This window comes from Hemitrygon akajei, chromosome 22 (assembly GCF_048418815.1).
Source record: "Hemitrygon akajei chromosome 22, sHemAka1.3, whole genome shotgun sequence".
Taxonomy (NCBI): Eukaryota; Metazoa; Chordata; class Chondrichthyes; order Myliobatiformes; family Dasyatidae; genus Hemitrygon; species Hemitrygon akajei.
The window spans coordinates 24,912,077-24,929,515 of NC_133145.1; the positions used below are offsets into that span (position 1 = coordinate 24,912,077).

Consider the following 17,439-nt stretch of genomic DNA (forward strand, 5'->3'; position numbering starts at 1 on the left):
TTAGGAGCTAAACTACAAATTCAAGTACTGCTTCACTGGATTAATTAATATCCATAGGAATTCCTGATTTTAATCATGCTTTTGGGGAGAAAACTGGAATGACTCGCCCCCAAGGAAGCAACTTATATACATTTTCAGTGTTTCTGTTGTTGTTCTCTGATGACTTATATTGTTACTGAACAGGAGGATGACAATAAGTGATGGTGGCATCTTGGGTCGAGCAGTAGTGTAGTTAGCTTAACCCGAATCTCCAGTGATGCCTGAGTGATGGAGGCACATTCTCCAATGTAACTGCAGCGGTTACTCGAAAAAACAAAACCGCTGAGAAAGTAACCCTGGGTAATCAACATGTATGATGCAATTCCAAATAATGAATTTTCAAACTGAAAAAGGTATTAGGAAACCAGTAAAGATAAATGATCTTGTAGCAAAGGAAAACTAATGAAACTAAATTACGATCTTATCAACTATAAATTATAAACAAATAATGATCTTAGCATTCAAATCAGCATAACAATGGATTCTGATTAGCGTAATTAACATAACTAACTATTTCAATTAGTGAAGTTAGCATTCTGATTAGCAAATTCGTTAGCAATCCAGTTAGCATTCTAATAACATCCCAATTAGTGATCTATTTAGCAAACTAATGATGTTAGTTAGCTAACTAGCCTTTTTTAATGGTCAACAAAAAAGTACCATTCTCTGTGGCTCAACCCCTCACTCTCCACTAGACTAAACTGTACAATGAAGTCAAAGTGTGAAACACACTCATTTGCTTCTACTACACTGTAATCCACGTGACAGATTACCATAATAAATGTGTCACAGAATACAAAACAGACAGAAAAGGTTCAAAGGTTCATTTCATTATCAAAGTATGTATGCAGAATACAACTCAGAGATTAGTCTTCTCCAGATAACATGAAGTATGGAAAAAAAACATGAAGCTCATTGAAAGAAAAGACATCAATCAACCCCCAGCCTGCATGAAAAAAAAGGAAACAAAATTTCGCAAACTCCAAACCCACCCCCCAACCTCTCCCTCACACAAAAACTAACCATCCACCTGGAAAATGACAGTTAGAACAGCATACCCCAAGCCCCCAACCACCCACCTCGCACACAAAAACTGACAGATCCCCCACATGGAAAACATCAACAAGAAAATCAGACCCCAAATTCTCAACTTTTCCCTCGCACAAAAAAACTGACACATCGCCCACAAGGACATCAAATCCCCAAAACCCAACCCCCTATCTCACCAATGGGCAACAAGAAAGAAAATACATGACTAAAATGGTCAGAAAAAAAAGATACATGGCTCTGACAGTAATCATGTGTTCCTGAAGGTGTTCCCATTTCCTCCTAGATCCGAAAGGTTTAGGGTTTAACTGGCCAGTTGAAATTGCCCCTTGTATGTAGGTTTGTGGCAGAGTCTATGGGAGGTTGATAGGAAACTGGCAAGAATAAAATAATGTTAGATTACTCTAAATGGGTCAACATACTAAGTACCGGAGAAACTCAGAAGGTCTGGCAGCATCAATGGTGGGAAATGGATAGTCATTGTTTTGGGTCCAGAGCCTTCATCCAGATGCAAGATGGAGTGGAGATAGACTGTATAAAAAAGTGGAGAGTAGAGGTGGAACAAGATGATAGTTGGGGGAGGTTGACAGGCAAGTGAAGGAGGGAGGACAGTGGGAATGATGTTCGAAGCTGGGATGTGATAGCTGGAAGTGACAAAGGGCTGAAGATGATGAAATCCGATAGGAGATGAAGGTAGATGGAAAGATGGAATTCAGGGAGGCATTTCGATAGGGCATTCAGTGAGAAGAGTGTGTGGGTGATGGACAGATGGAGAGGGTAAGGGAAGGGAGAAAGATAGGATGAAGGAAAATCAGAAGAGAGAAAAGAGAAAAGGGTAAAAGGACACAGGGGAACAGTAACTGGAAGTTGAAAAATTCAATGTCTATGCTGCAAGGTTAGCAACTACCCAGGCAGTGGAGGAAGCCAACAACAGATGTCTGGAAGCAGGAGGAGTTAAGATGGCTGGCCACAAGGAGTTCCAGGTGACCACAATAGATGGAGTGAAGTGAAGCATTCACAAAATCTGCATCTAATCTCACAGGGAACTCTATCCCTGCACTGCCTTTGAGTGGGGTGCTGAGTGTGTTTGGGCGGAAGCCATGGTTTCCCATCAGCCGTTATATCAAGCCAGAGATTTCAAGGAAGAGTCCTTAGGATTTGGGTGTTGACGTGGTACATGGGTATGGGTACAGGATGGTTCAGAGATCATGCTGGTATGTAGTAGGTTTGTAGCAAGAATCTGTGGATGGGAGATGGATTGCAAAACAATGTAGGAGAGAAAGGTGGGAGATTATTTATAGTTGGGGACTGGCAGTGTAGGCTCAGGAAATGCATTAAGCATTGGAGTTTCAGATCAGTGTGTGGTGAAGTCAGATGAGAATTTCTGACTTGGCGGTCTGATTCATTGTGGTAAAAGAACTCACGAGGAACCAGTTACTCAGGCAGTCCATCTTTACATACAAAATGGTGGAAATCTGGATCAACACACACAAAATGGTGAAGCAACTTCAGTTCTGATGTAGTGGTTCACCCGAAACTTCAACTGTTCATTTTCTTCCATGGATGCTGCCTGACCCCTGAATTCCTCCAGTACTGCGTGTGTATTGAGTCCACTTTAAAGTTACTGAACAGTCCAATTCTGCGTGATAGCCCTTGCTCCAGTACTGGGTCATCAACATTAGCGTGCATCATACAAACAAGAAACCAAGAACAAAAATCAGATAACTTCACTACCTACATAATAAATCCTGAATTTCGATTACAATTTACTCCTTTTAGAGACTGGGTTGTGTGGCACATGAAAGTATGTTGTTACTAGGTATAGATTTTTTTTACACTACAAAGATGATACATTCAAAATGATCACATTCTACAATGGACTCCTGTGTGTGTCCAGTGAGCCTGTCTCCTGTACACAGGCATGAACCGGTTACTATAATTTTCGCTCTACACATACTTTTAATGGTTGCACTGGAGTCTCAAGTTACATTTCAAAAAGCCAAGCTGACCCTTAGCTTGGCTCATCTTTGAACATCTCTAGCCCTCCCACATCCAGGATTGAGGGGAAATATGGCACGAGGATGCATTAAAGTACATTCTCCCAAATCTAGGTTTGAAGTAAAATATAGATTGACAGTAAACAAACATATCTATCTCTGTTGGTGAAGGGGGTAGAAGAAAAATATAAAATGGAAATAAAAAAATTTCCTTATGAAACTGATTGCAAAGCTGAATCTACTGGGCCTGAACACGTCCCTCTGCAACTGGATACTAGACTTCCTGACTGGGAGACCTCAGTCAGTCTGGATTGGGAGCAGCATCTCCAACACCAACACACTGAGCATGGGGGCCCCCCCAGGGCTGTGTGCTCAGTCCACTGCTGTTCACTCTGCTGACCCACGACTGTGCTGCAACACACAGCTCGAACCACATCATCAAGTTCGCTGATAACATGACTGTGGTGGGTCTCATCAGCAAGAATGACAAGTCAGCTTACAGAGAGGAGGTGCAGCGGCTAATGGACTGGTGCAGAGCCAACAACCTGTCTCTGAATGTGAACAAAACAAAAGAGATGGTTGTTGACTTCAGGAGGGCATGGAATGACCACTCCCCGCTGAACATCGACGGCTCCTCAATAGAGATTGTTAAGAGAACCAAATTTCTTGGTGTTCACCTGGCAGAGAATCTCACCTGGTCCCTCAACATCAGCTCCATAGCAAAGAAAGCCCAGCAGCGTCTCTACTTTCTGCAAAGGCTGAGGAAGGTCCATCTCCCACCCCCATCCTCATCACATTCTACAGGGGTTGTATTGAGAGCATCCTGAGCAGCTGCATCACTGCCTGGTTCGGAAATTGCACCATCTCGGATTGCAAGACCCTGCAGCGGATAGTGAGGTCAGCTGAGAAGATCATCGGGGTCTCTCTTCCCGTCATCACAGACATTTATACTACACGCTGCATCCGCAAAGCAAACAGCATTATGAAGGACCCCACACACCCGATACAAATTCTTCTCCCTCCTGCCATCTGGGAAAAGGCTCCAAAGCATTCGGGCTCTCACGACCAGACTATGTAACAGTTTCTTCCCCCAAGCTATCAGACCCTAGAGCCTGGACTGACACCAACTTACTGCCCTCTACTGTGCCTATTGTTTATTACTTATTGTAATGCCTGCACTGTTTTGTGCACTTTATGCAGTCCTGGATAGATCTGTAGTCTACTGTAGTTTTTTTTCTGTGTTGTTTTTACGGAGTTCAGTGTAGTTTTTGTACTGTTTCATGTAGCACCATGGTCCTGAAAAACGTCCTCTCGTTTTTACTGTGTACTGTACCAGCAATTATGGTCGAAATGACAATAAAAAGTGACTTGACTTATTCAATTCCTTGATAAGTATTGATATTCTGAAGGATTATTAGAGCATTACCTGGAAATATTATTGAAGCAAATATCATTGTCCTGCAATATTAAACTAAATTGGTATTTGTAGTGGAACTTACAAGGAAGCTATTAAAATGTCTTTCATCTTAATTTCTCTAAAATGTTGATAGTATATCAGCACACCCACAAATACTGCTCATAAACTTGAGATTGTAGTCAGTACTGAAGTCAAACTACATTTGCAGTGTATATTTGCAGGTCATTTAGATGAATTTATTTGGCTTTTACTACACAAAAATGTCTTTTGGCACCTTCATTCCAACAAATTCTTAACATCAAAAGAATCTGCTCTAAGCTCATGGGTTCTAATTGCATAAAGGTGCCTGTTTGAAACTTGTGATGCCAAAAAGAAAACATAGAGCAATGACCCAAAACAGCCAGCCAAACACGCAGATATTGTGAATCATAGAACTCACACTGCACTCAAACTCAGGTACCTCGCAGGCATAGCTCCCCTGCCAAAAGCAAAACATGACAACTTTAACTCAATCAAGAAATTTGTGTTGAACTAAATACTGCAGCACAGTTCATATCCACATGATATACTAAGTGGTGATTTGAAGCTTGTGTTAAAGTATTAGCCTGAGGAATATAAATACTGTGTGTGTGTGTGTGTGTTTGTTTGTTTTTCTAAGTGAGGCTATGTTCCTGCGAGGTTATAAGACAGGCTATCCTTATGAGTAAGACTCAATTCACTAGCTTAGGTCTAGCTGTGGAAAGTGCTGGCTGGGATCAAAGTATGTGATTCACCAACACCCATATAGCCCAGTGCAGATGCAACCAAAATGAGCTACCCTCCAACAAGTCATTTCAGTACACAAGTGTTACTCCAGATCCAATGCAGTACTCCCCCCCCAAACTACAATAATATGAAGAACATAATAACAATAAAAAAGCAATAAATATAAATATGTAAGATAGCTTATTGTAGATTAATTGTATGTCCTTAAAGTGACGCATCTGATGCAACAACTGAATCTAGCTAAAATGATGGAAGTCTATACCTTTGAAATAGGATTTACATTTCCTACACCTGCTGGCAAAAACATGACACCAGTTTGGAAAGATTGCAACCAGCTATAACAAAGAATGGAAGAAGATAGACACTCTGATTTTTAGATTGGCTCTTGATACCTTGATACACTACACCAGGGAAGGAGAGGTTCTCAGGAAATGGCATGGTACCACACTTAACGTATGTGTTCAAGGTCAAAGAGTACCTCAACAAATCCTATTTTTCAATGATCTCACACATTGCTCCATTGTATTCATCCCCAGCCTATGACACCTCATAGATTCCATACATTATCATCAATTCCACCATTTCAAGCACATCACCCAGGCAAGTTATAAGACACTCCTTAAAACCCTTCCCCCATCATGTTAGAGATGACAGTGCATAACAAGAGCCAGCAACAGCCAAACCCTGGCCGATTCGCTCAGTGGACTGCCACTCAAGTTCCAGCTGCTACTGAAACTGTGACCAATGGTAGAACCAAAAGCTGAGAAGACGATATGAAGTTAAGCCTACTTCTCACTACCCATCTTCCTCAATTCATACTTATCCTTTACTGTGGGGTGGCTCGGTAGCATAGTGGTTAGCACAACACTTTACAGTACAGACGACTTTGGTTCAATTCCTGCTGTGCTTGTAAGGAGTTTGTACCTTCTCCCTGAGACTGGGTGGGTTTCCTCTGGGTGCTCCAGTTTCCTCTCACAGTTCAAAGATGCACCAGTTGGTAGGTTAATCGGTTATTGTAAATTGTCCTGTGACTAGGCTAGGATTAAATTAGGGGGTTGCTGGGCAGCATGGCTCAAAGGGCCAGAAGGGCTTACTGCATTTTGTATTTCAAAGAATCAACCAACAAATAAATAAACAAACTGCAGATGAAGTTAGTGGAGGATAATGTCCCATCCTCCACTTTTTTGCCCCAACCCATCTCCATCTTATCTTAAGGCTACCATTGTGGCATTCTTCCTTCAGGCAATGAGAGTTTCCCATTTAGACTGGTGGTACTGAGGTCAACAGTGTTTGGTGATATTAAATCATTGATATTATATCTCAAATATGTATTAGTGACCACTGCATCTGTGCATGGTACACAGCATAGCCACAGTGCACCAGTCATGGAGGGAGAGCTGTTTTGGGTTGTACATAGGGTAAAGCAGTTATAAAACAGTCTTCTTTGTCCTGGGTAATATCAATTTTTGTTTTGGTTTTAAGAACAGCAAATGCAGAGGAGTCCCCTCACCCTTCTGACAATGGGTGCAAGAATGGACATTGAAACTGGGGAGTTGAGCCTCTTGCTGCATATTCTTCAGCTTCTGATATGTTGCTATCTTCAGAATGATGACAGAATAGTAAGTCATCAAGCGTTCATGGGGAATGGTGGTGAGGTTCGGGGTGATGCAGGTATGCCAGCTGCATATGCCGATTGTGAATTACAAAAAATACTGTACATCACAAACTCACTGTTAATCACCTACAACGACATTGCCTTATATATGAAAGTAAATAAATTTAAAATGTCTTCTCACACATATTCTGTTTAACTCTTGAAATAAAATTCACTGTTTGAGCTTCTTTTCATTAAAAAAAAAACAATATTATGCAGGCCATCCATTGACTTGACTGAGCTAACTTACCACTGAAACTAAAATCATTTAATTCATGATGTCAAATGGGTACTACAATTTATTCCTGTATTCTGGATCTCCAACAGCACTTCATCAGGTTTAATAGAACTGTTGTGAATCAAAATTGAAGGCTTAATATTATTTTATATTTTTGCTAGTTGTATGAAAATTCTGGATGCATAAATACAAGATAAACAAGAGTTTACTGTACATTGCCTACCTACGACAATGATGGCTGATGTAGTCAACACAAGTCCTTAGAGTGTTATTAAGGGGGGGGGGGTCACTGTAATGGTAATGGTGCTGAATGGGAATGGATGGTGAATACATTCACCATCCTCTTGTTGCGAACCTTTATTGGCTGGCATTTATGGGTCATGAAAATTACATTTGCCTTTATTAGTAAATGCCCAAATGTTGCCTAGTCCCCATTGTACAAAGCATGCCTCATTTTATTACCTAAGCACAAACAATTGGGGATCAAGTTTATAAGCCTTTCCAAGAGACCAGAGTTGAACTCCTATCCACTCCATTTTCCTTGTCTCTCCTCTCTTCCTTACTTTCTTTCTCATGTCGCACAGTGGCTAAATTGACAAGGCTATGGAGAATGAGAAAAGCCCCATGAATCAAGATACCCATCTCAGGTGTGCACATGCAGTCAATTCATTACTATAGTATACCACTGATGTGCTCAACATTACTGAAAGACGCTATATTTATGATATTAGAAAAGTACTTTTCTGTTATATATAGAGCTGGGACAATCAATGAACAGATCTCAAGATATCCACATCCCCAAGTTGCCAGAATATTGTGGTCCAGATTTGTCACAGCCAGCATCAAGGTAATGTTACACATGGGCTTACTTCACTGTAATAGACTACTCTTCAGACTTAGAGCATACAAATGCTGAATGCAATTCCAACTTATTGTGCAGCATAAATGTGCTTTGAGATCAAAACTGACTGAAATCAGCAGGGGTGCCAGAATAAACCAGACCGAGTATCCCAATTTTGGGACATGGGTATGAATATTTCTATATGAAAGACAACATTACTTAGTGGAAATACAAGTATTTCTGTATGAGGAGCAGTGTACAAGGTTCATGGTAAGGGGATGTGCAAGGGTTTGGAAAACAAAATGTTACTGGCAGTTTTTCTATCAAGATTCAAGTTTGTTTAATGTCATTTCCAGTAAACAAGTGCAAGGGAGAATAAAATAATTGTTACTCCAAATGTGATGCAGCACAAAAAAACACAATTAATATAAATAAATAAGATAGCTTATATTCATAGTTTGATTATAAGCCCATAAAGTAATGTAAGAATGTCTGTGCATAAGGTGACTAACAGGAAATGATAAAGTGGTGGAAGGGGGGTGTAGACAGGTTGGTTAGTGGGTGGAGGTGTTGATCAACTCTGCTGCTTGGGGAAAGTAACTGTTTTTGAATCTGGTGGTCCTAGCATGGATGCTACATAGTCTCCTCCCTGATGGGAGTGCAACAAACAGTCCATAAGCAGGGTGGTTGGGCCCCTTCATGACGTTACTGGCCCTTTTATAGCACCTTTCTATATCCTTGATGGCCGTTAGGCTAGTGCTGGTCTTGGTTTTGACTACCCATTGTAGAGCCTTCAGTGCAGTTTCTATAATCAAGCAGCAATGCTCTACTGTGCATCTGTCGAATGATGTGAGTATACAGTAGATGTGCAGAGTCCAGCTCTCTTCAGCCTCCTCAGAAAGTAGAGGTGCTGGTCAGGCTTCTTGATTGTGTGCAATGTGTTCTGGGACCAAGAGCAGTTGTGTGAGATGTACACTCCCATAAGTTTGAAACTGCTCGCAGTTTCCACTGAGCTGCCAATGTAAAGAGGAATGTGAGTAGTACAAGTTCTCCTGAAGTTGATAACCATCTCCGTTATGTTGTTGATATTGAGGAAGGGGTTATTTACCTGGCAACAGGCCTTGAGCTCTTCCACTTCCTCTCTGCTGGCCACCTCTGTCGTTGGCAATGAGCCCTGGCACTGTTGCGTCATCAGAAATTTTAACTGATTACTTGAGAGATTGGCCTTGCAGCCACGTGTGAGCAGAGCTTACAAAGAGGTCAGCACAAAGCCCTGGGGGCACCCGTGTTGAGGATGATGGAGAGTGAGGAGCAGTTGTGCATCCTGACTATCTCAGGTCTGTTGGTTAGGAGACCAACACCCAGTTGCACAGTGGTGTATTTATGATGGAGGATTAGTAGTTTGTTCTCCAAGGTCTGGGGGACAATAGTGTTGAATGCTGAAATGAAATCCAGCAAGAGCAATCTGACATAAGCATCCTTGTTTTCTAGGTATTTTCAGGGTCAGGTGCATGACAGATACTATGGTACCTGTTTAGTGTGGTTCTGTCAGTAAGCATATTGGTGTGTCCAATGTGACAGAAATGGAGTTTTTGATAATGTGCCATTACCAACAGTTCAAAGCACTTCATCATGATTGGCATCAGCACCACTGGGCAGTATTCATTTAGTTATGAAAGTGTAGAATTCTTTGGTACACAGATGTTGGTGGTTGAATGAAGCATGTGGGTATGGCAGCCTAAATCAGTGAAGTGTTGAAGATGTCCATGACACATCCGTGAGCTGGTGTGCACACTCCCTGAGTACTTGGCCTGGGATGTTTTCTGGCCCAGCCACCTAACAGGTTGCTTCCCTGCAGAATCCTTCTCATGTTTGCTGCTGGTACAGATGGTGGCTGCTCACCTGGGAGGGCAATAGGTTTTATCACCAGCATTGTTTTGTATGCCTCGAAATATGCATTAAAGTTGTTTGGAGCATCACGAAGAAAGGCACCACTGGTCCAGTCAACGCTGTTTTTCCTTGCAGAGTGAGTAATGCATTTGATGTTCAGCCACATATGCCGGTGTCAATTATTGTTCCTGAATTTTTTGTGTATCGGTGGTCTTTACCCTCTTGATGCCCAAGATGAGGTTTCTTCTGACTGCCCTGAGAGTTGTTCTGTCTCCACACTTGAAGGTAATATCCTGAGCTTTTAGTAGGGAGCTTTCCTCTGCCTTCAGCCAGGCTTCAGGTTGGGCCGTGAAATGACAACTCTTGAGGTACCGCCATCATCCACGATCTTACCGATGTAACCAGTGATGAAGCATATACCTTGAGATCTGCACCTTCTCCATTTGTGGCGGCCACCTTCAACCTCTGGCAGCTCGTTTGTTCGGGTAAATCCAAAGAAAGTGGAGTCTGTGAGTACATTAACAAAGGTTGGTGCACAAACTCACCTGTAGTTAGCAGTCATAGTACTGGGGCAATTGAATATCTAACAATTAAATGCCGGATACGTAACCTGCTCAGGGAGCTTACTGTTATGTTGATTACTGTTGTCTACATCCCCCTGAACTTCATTCACCAAGGATGCACTGGGAGAGCTTTAGAGTATCATCAGCTCTCCACAAAACAAGCATCCGGACAGTCTCTTCATAATTGCAGGAGACTTCAATCATGTTAACCTGCAAGACATTTTACCCAAGTTCCATCAATACATCACCATGGCCACGAGGGCAACAAACAGACTAGACCATGTCAGATATTTATCAGTCAAAGTTCCAACCACTGTAACTCCAAGAACAAAATATAGGTCTGAGAAAGTTAATGATTTATCTGGTGATTAGTGCTATTAACTATATAATCTCTTTTGGATCTAGTCTTCAAACTATCATCCTGCCAGTGTTGATAAATGCACCAGAATCAGGAAAAACAGCTGCTTATTGTCATCTCATCAGCCTTCCTAAACATTCCTTCCCTCATTGGCAATGGGCAAAGTTGATTGGCAGCAGTATCATCTACAAAATGCACTGTTATTGACCCAGATTACCCCAATTGCAACTCTCAACCTCACAACTTCTACCACTCATGACAGTGGCAGTGGGTCCATGGGAGTACCATAGCCTGCAGGTTCCCCTCCAAGTTTCAAACAACACTAATTTGGAAATATACTGATAATTCTTCATGATTGGGTCCAACTCTATTCCCAAAAGCACTGTGGCAATAGCTTCACCAGAAGGGCTGAAGCAATTCAAAGCAACAGTTTACAAAAGGACTGAACTTACCAGCAATGCCAGATCCCCAAAGTGGATTTAATAACAGCAATATCAGCTTGCAGTTTTGTAGCCTGTAATCAACATCTGCTCATGATCCTGGCTGTCATATGGCATCTGCTTGAACAAAACCTTACCTCTAAATTATTTGCTGATGTGTACACCTTTACTTGGGACTGTTTGCTTGAAGGTTTTTGGGGTTGTCTCCCAGCTACTGGACTCACTGCACTCAGATATGATTACAGTAACCTTGTTAAGAGTATGTAAATGCAGCCATAAAGAGCCATATGAAAACTTTGTGATATGGCTGATGAATGAAAAGAACACGAGGTTCCATGCCAAGGTCTAAGCTTATTTTATTAAATGCCTTTTGAACTTGGAAGCTTTGATCTAGCAAAACGCTTGCTGATAATCCATTGCTGTTCCTTCCCTCAGATGAACTTTGTTCCTAATCTCCTGTAGATGGATGACAATGTTAAATTCTAATAATAATTCAGTTTGTGTTTCTCGGCAGCTTTACAGATACCAGCACATCCCTACAGTGAAGAGCATTTATCAAGTTGTCACACAAAAGACAGCAGAATACTGGAATCTGAAGCAAAAAAACAAACTCTGGAGGAATTCAGTGGGAGGAAAGAAAATGACTTGAAACATTAACAATTCCTTGTTTTCCACAGATACCACTTGTTCCACTGAGTTCATCCAACAGATTGTTGCAGAATTTATCTAGTCATTAGCGTCCAACATTTTCTCAGTCAAGGTGGTGACTCAAACATGGGAAAGTTAGTTTTTACACAGACCGCATATTACAGTAGACAAGACATAGTGACACAAAATATCAATAGACCACCTAGAAAGAACGTAATGCATGCAATACAAGACTTCAATCTATTCACTACCCCTGTACATAATAAAAGCTTATTTCCTTGCTCTATTTGTTTCTTGCCATTAGGAGATCATTAGCCCTTATCATGAAAATAAAATTCCTAGCAGTTATAAGTATATCCTGAAAATGACAAACATGAATGATATATTCCACAAGTCTGTACAAATACCAAAACTTTACCAATCCTTGAATTGGAATTAATATTATTATTTATCATAATTCAGATTTGGTAGTAATTTATTTAAATTTTTGATATTTGCATTGGATTATATACCCAGAATTTTATTCAGATAACTTTTATCAACTTCTCTAGTGCATGATGTTCAGAGGGTGTACTTTTGAACTTTTCAATGAGAGAAGGTCCATTGCTGATTCATTGCTTCTCTTTACTTTAAATCAGAAGATGTCCTAAGGTAGACAGTACTGATGCTACCACATCAGTCACATTTGCCCAGCGGAGACTTATTTCTGCTTAATTTAGCAGAAAGGGATGAATGTTTCCCTCCTGACGATCTCTCTGTTTAATAGTAATCTTCATAAAAACGGTTCAGAAAAAGAAATGGATACTTGCCCTGTTAGAAAAATAAACACATCAGAAGGATGTTCCCAGGCATTCTATTAAAGGTCATAAGTTTATCAAAAAATCTGGAATAAAGATGAGTACCACTGGAAAATTAAGCTTTCAGTTGGTCTACCTAAATATCTCACTCTGCCTGTTATCCTTTATATTCTTGAACGAGTTCTCAGACACCTCATGTGCTTTGTGTCAAATTTCATTTGACAACATTGAGCAACATCTTGATGCTATAAAACAGGTGCAAACAGTTGTTTCATTAGCATGAAAGGAAAGCAGTGTGATTTATCTTTGAGGGGTGAGGGAAGGTTAAAATCCTAATCTACAAATAACTCAAATCTGATCTGCTTTCAGTTGCCTCTCTTTCTTCCATCATTTCCCGTAAATTGAGTCACAACGTTACTCCAAAAGAACATAATAATGCAAAGGACAGGGAAAGGACTAGATCATAAGGCCCCTTGCATTGGTTCTATGATTCAGCAAGAACATTTCTGATCTAATCTTGGCCTCAATCCAGCTTCTGCCTGATCTCCATTACCTTCAATTCCCCACATTTGGCCCTTTGAGCCATGAATATATTTAATGACTCAGCTTTGAAAGCTCTGGGCTAGAGAATTTCACAGATTTTTAAACCTCAGAGTAGAAGCAAATCTGTGTCTTTAGTAACCATCCTTATTGTGAAGCTATGGTTTCTTGATTCAAAATCCTCACTAAGGTGAAATATTCTCTCAACATCAACAACGTGAATCTTGCTGAAAATGTTTTGCTTTAGTAAATCATCTCTCATTCTTCCAGATTCCAATGATATTGACCAAACTTGTTTAACCTTTCTTTATTAAACAACATCTTCTTCAAAGAATCAACCAAGTGAGTGCTTCTGCACTAGGTGTATTTACTCTTTGTATAAGGAGGCCAAACTAAGAATGATGTTACCAATGCCCTCTACAGTTACAAGAATTTCCTACTACTGTACTCAATGATCTCGGCAATGACGATCAAACTTCCAGTTCTCTTCCTAATTAATTGCAGAACCTGTATGTTATCATTGTATTTTTTGTATGAGGGCATCAAAAACTCTCAGTATTGCGGCATTCTTTAGACCTTCTAAATTCTTCCTTCCAAAGTGGATAATCTGACATTTCACATGTTGTACACCTTTTAATATGACTTTAAATATTCACTTAACCAATTCACCTCCCTGTGTAGAGCCTGTCTCCTCCCCAGTTGCTTGCCTACCTATCTTTGTACTATTAGTAATCTAGCCACAACAAATTCCATACCAGGCTGTGGTGCAACCACTTGTGATACTCACCACAGTGCCTCTAGAGGATTGACAAAGGTTTTACTAGATGCCAAATCTACACAAACCTCTAAGAGAGTAGACACACAGTTGTGACTTTTTTGTGATGGCACTTACATAGTGGTCCCAGGAGAAATCCTTTCATATGCTTACACCAAGGAATTTAACGTTGCTGAACCTCACCACTTTTGATCCCCTAATAAGGATTGGCTCAGGGACGTCTGACTTCTTCTTCCTGTCATTGATAATTATTTCTTTGGTTTGGCTGACATTGAGTGCTAGGTTGTCGTAGCACCACTCAGCCAGATTTCCAATCTCCCTCCTGGATGCTGATTTGTTACTGCTTTTGATTCAGCCAATTATCAGTGGTGTCTGTAGCAAGCTTAAAAATGGCATTGGATCTGTACTTAATCACACAATCATAGATATTGAGTAAAGCAGGGGTCTAAGCACATCGTCTTGTGGTGCACCTGTGCTGATGGCGATTGTGGAGCAGATGCTGTTGTCAATCTGTACTGACTGGGGTTTGCAATTGAGGAAATAGAAGATCCAGTTGCACAGAGGGGTATCAAGGCTCAGGTCTTGGAGTTTTCGTGATGAGTTTTGAGAGGATGATAACATCAAATGCTGAGCTGTGATCAATGAAGAGCATCCTGATGCTTGCATCTTCACTGACCAGGTGTTCCAGAGCTGAGCGAAGGGCCAATAAAATGGCATCTGCTCTTGAGCTGTTGTGATGGTAGGCAAGTTGGAGCAGATCCAGCTCATTCCTCATGCAGGAGTAGGTATGATTCATGACCAACCAATCAATGCAATTCATCACAGCGGATGTAAGTGCTACTGGATGATAGACATTGAGGTAGATTACCACATTCTACTTGGGCATCAGTATGATTGAAGCCTGTTTTAAGCTAGTGGCTACCTCAGACTGCCAAAGTAAGAAGTCAAAGATGTCTGTAAATACTCCTGCCAGTTGATTAGCATAGGTCTTCAGTACTTGGCTAGGTATGCTGTCTGGGCCAGATGCTTGCAATCGATTCACCATCCTGAAGAATTCTCTTATCACGAGTGTCTTTATGAAATCTGTGACAACTGTGGCATATTCATTCAGGTCTTCTGATGAGTCTTGAACATGGCTCATTTACTAACTTGAAGCAGTCCCGTAGCCTCTCCTCTGCCTCCCATGACTACCTCTTTGTTGTTATTACCTCTAGTACTTTGCTCTTCAGTCTCTGCAGGTAGGAGTACAGCCAGATAGTCGAATTCCCTGAAATGTAGCTGAGGGATTATGAAACGGTAAGCATTCTTGATGGTAGTGCAGAAGTGGTTGAGTGTATTGGGTCCAGCAGTGCTGCAGGTGATGTGCTGATGGTAATTGGATCGAGGTCGAAGTCCCTGGGAAGGATGTGAAAGGTGTCAGGATGTAAAAGGCCTGGTATGGAAACTCCAATGCTCAGAAACGGAAAGATCTACAGAAAGTCGTGTATAAAGCCCAGCCCATCACAGGCCTTCCACAGCATGGTGCACACTTACAACAAGAAAGCTGCATCCATCATCAAGTACCCCACCATCCAGACCATGCTCTCTTCTCACTCGAGCAGGAGATAGAGGAGCTTCTCATCCATACGACCAGGTTCAGGAACAGTTATTAACCTACCACCATCGGGCACCTGGACTGGTCTGGATAATTTCACTAACCATAACTCTGAACTGATTCCACAACCTTGAGATTCACATTTAAGGATTTGCTGGATTGGTGGGCAGAATGGTTATTTTCCTTGTAGTTTAAATTCCTATGGTTGATTATATTTTTATATAATCACCTATATACATGTAATTGTTCAGTGAATTTCCATTAATCACAAAAATATCAGGATCCAACAGACTTATAACTCATGTTCTCAGTATTTTTAAAAATTTTAAACAACGTCTTCCTTTGCACATTGGCTGTTTAGCAATCTTTCCTTGTGTATAGTTTCTCATAAATTCTATTCTATTTATTTATTTTCCTGTAAATGCCTACAAGAAAATACATCTCAAGGTGGTATATAGTGACACATACATATGATAATAAATTTTACTTCAACTTTGAATAGACCTTCTCTTCAACTAATTGATATTGATTATAAATATTTGAAGCCCTATCACTAATTTCCATGAGTTGCAACATAGTCAATACAGTATTCAGCTCATATATATTATCCCCTTCTGATAATCTTTTATGCAACATGACATTTTCATAACCTTCAATGTGACATCTTGATTCCCTTTTGCAAATCTAAACATCTACCACCTTCCCTTCATCCACCAATTACACCTTCAAAAATCATTAATATGTTAAATAAAAGTATTATTACATTTCTTTATTAAACCATATGAAAAATGCTGAACTGTAACATGATTTTACTAAATGTTATTTTACACAGATCCAACCTTTTGGTGAAATTTGTCCATGTTAACCATCAAGCTTTATCTTTACAAATCGCATTTACCACCATTTGGTCCGCAATATAACTTACTATGCTGTGGCAATTCTCATACATACATCTGGTAATTGATTCACTATTGTCACATATACCAAGCTATATGACAAGTCCAGTCCTGATGAAGGATCTCTGCCTGAAACAGTTCTATGGATGCTGCCTGTCCTGCTGAGTTCCTTCCACATTTGGTGTGTATTGCTCTGGATTTCCAGCATCTGCAGAATCTCTTGTGTATGCATGACAAGATTTGGCTTTGCATGACATCAATATACCTAATTTCCAAACAGAAATAGATCAAGGTAGGACAAAGAGAAAAGCAATCACAGAATGCAGAATATAATGTTTCAGTTACCGAGAAAGTGCAGTGGAAATAGACAAAAGGTACAAGGGCCATGACAAAGTAGATTGTGACATCAAGAGTTCATCCTACTGTACAAGAGATCTGTTCAAGACTCTTATACTAGCAGGATAGAAGTTGTTCTCAAGCCTGGTGGTATAATTTCAAGCTATCCCAACTTCTACCCAAATGAAAGTGGGGAGGGGAGAGAATGTCCAGGGTGGGAGGGATGATTGATTACGTTGGCTATTTTTCTGATGCAACAGGAAGTGTAGGCGAAGTCCATAGAGGGGAAGCTGTTCATTCTGATGGACCTTGCAGTGTTCAGAACCCTCTGCAGTTCTTGCAGTCATGGGCAAAATAGTTGTTTTACCAAGCTGTCATGCAGCTGGAGAAGGTGCTTTCTATGGTGCATCTATAAAAATTTGTATGAGTCAAAGGGTCTGAGGAAGTATAGATGCTGGTGTGCTTTTGTGGCCATAGAGCTTACATCTACAAAGTGTACCTGTATCCACCCCATTCAGATTGGACACTTCTGATTCCAGCTACACTGTGTGAAAATAAAAGTTCGCCAAGAACCCCTGTAATGTCTCACCCTCATCCTAAACCC

The 17,439-nt window shown here is 40.7% G+C and overlaps 1 protein-coding gene across 1 annotated transcript in view; it reads right to left on the reverse strand.

The window, feature by feature from the left end:
* Window positions 1–17,439, reverse strand: part of myocd (myocardin) — a 654,082-nt gene that overhangs the window by 504,294 nt on the left and 132,349 nt on the right. The gene's annotated exons all lie outside the window — the stretch shown is intronic.